The sequence below is a fragment of the Muntiacus reevesi genome, chromosome 22, assembly GCF_963930625.1.
Source record: "Muntiacus reevesi chromosome 22, mMunRee1.1, whole genome shotgun sequence".
NCBI lineage: Eukaryota > Metazoa > Chordata > Mammalia > Artiodactyla > Cervidae > Muntiacus > Muntiacus reevesi.
Genome location: NC_089270.1, coordinates 7,872,943 through 7,874,897, shown reverse-complemented (window position 1 = coordinate 7,874,897; position 1,955 = coordinate 7,872,943). Strand labels below are relative to the sequence as shown.

Genomic DNA, 1,955 nt, shown 5'->3' with positions numbered 1-1,955 from the left:
ACTTCCCTGCCTGCAGCTCTGCCAGAAGCACAGCTGGAAGGAGGAGGCAGAAGATCCAGCGCCCACCTGTGTTCTTGACATCGCACTGCCCACCCCAGGCCCCAGCTGCTGTCACCCCGCGGGTTTCTGCCCAGTCCTACATCCTCTCTGGCTTTCTCAGGCCTGATGTATTGTGAACAATAGCATGTTTATCTAAACCAGGATTTATCAGACTCAGATGTTCATGCAATTCACCTGAGAGTCTTGCTGAACTGTAGATTCTGGTTTTGCTCGTTTGCATAGTGAGGGGCTCTATCTGAGATAAGGATGCACTTGCTCAAAGCCCTCCTGGTCTGTTTCCAACATTTTTGATCAAACCATTGTCTGGAGACAATGTTTCCCTAACATACTCTGTACATTTGCAATGTCTGTTTCCTCTGAAACATTCTTCCTCCTTTCTCTACCTGATGAGAGCTTGTTTCTCTTTCTAGATAGAATTCAAAAGAGATGCATGCTCTATCCCCTGCCTGGGAAGTCCCACTCAGGCAAAAGTTGTTGCTCCTTCCACTGACCTAGCGTTTCTGTTATAACAAAGAGGAACAAACCTGACTCCAAACTGCAGCTATTCCTTTCGATTTATCTTTACACTCTGTTGCCTGTGCTTGGTTATGCTGTCTGCACCTTGTGTGAAAGAATGTTACCTATAACCTGAAATATACCAGATAGCTCATTCTCAAGGCTCTGACTTTTAAACATACAGCACTTTTCTGTTCATATAGAGACAAACAGAGGATAATATTTTTGGAAGTTTATAGGAACATCATGTTCTGACCTCCATGGGCAGCTGCAAGAACAAAAGATTCCAGCATCAAGAAGTCTGCAGCAAGCAGCCACACTCCCTCCCCTTTTCGATAAAATCATCTTGAATTCTAACTCAGGTAAGATGCTTCTTTGGAGCACTAGTCCACCATCTTCTTGGTCTTCTGACTTTCCAAATAAAATCACTATTTCTTCAGTTGCAGACTGCGGCGCCCGGTGGGAGTCAGCATGGCAGCCCGGCGCAAAACGAAGTTGTCCAAGAACTTGCTACGCATGAAGTTCATGCAAAGGGGACTGGACTCGGAAACCAAGAAACAACTAGAAGAGGAAGAAAAGAAAATCATTAGTGAAGAGCACTGGTACTTGGATTTGCCTGAGCCGAAAGAGAGAGAGAGTTTCATTATAGAAGAGCAGAGTTTCTTGTTGTGTGAAGACCTTCCCTATGGAAGAATGTCATTCAGAGGATTTAATCCTGAGGCTGGGAAATTAATGCTTCAGATGAACGCTAAGAACAAAGCAGAAGACATTGAAGAGCAAACAGTGGAACTCGATGTGTCAGATGAAGAAATGGCTAGAAGATATGAGACCTTGGTGGGGACAATTGGGAAAAAGTTTGCCAAGAAAAGAAGACCATGCCATTTACGAAGAAGATGAAAATGGAGACATAAAACCAATTAAAGCAAAGAAGATGTTCTTAAAGCCCCAAGATTAAAGTGGAGGCCTTAAGATATGGCTCAGGGGTGAGAGCATATTTTGGAACTCACTCTGTCAGTTCCTCTATAGTTATTAGGGTCGTAATGTTTATTTGTAAAGAAATGTATACTTTTGGAAACATGCTGTTTTTGGAACAGACCTGTGATGGAGGTTATACATCCTTTGCTTAGCGGTGTTCATCAAGAGTGAACTTTTAACCCTTGGTCTTCAAATGTACATAGGTATGTGATAGCTCCCTAAAGAATATTTTATCTCAGATTTTTTTTTCTAATGTAACTCTCCAGTCACTAACCTTAAATTGAACTCATGGAAACTAATACCAGTGTTTAAATTGCCCTTATGTTTATAAACATGTCAAGTCAGTTCATACATATATTTTGGAATCATGTCTTGAGAATTTATTATATTAATTCATCAAGAACAAACTTGCCTCTTTGTGCTAA

The 1,955-nt window shown here is 41.7% G+C and overlaps 1 pseudogene; it reads left to right on the top strand.

Moving 5' to 3' along the window:
• The first annotated feature begins 1,026 nt into the window (after positions 1–1,026).
• LOC136153012 (M-phase phosphoprotein 6 pseudogene) lies at positions 1,027–1,554 on the top strand (annotated as a pseudogene).
• Positions 1,555–1,955: the final 401 nt, after the last annotated feature.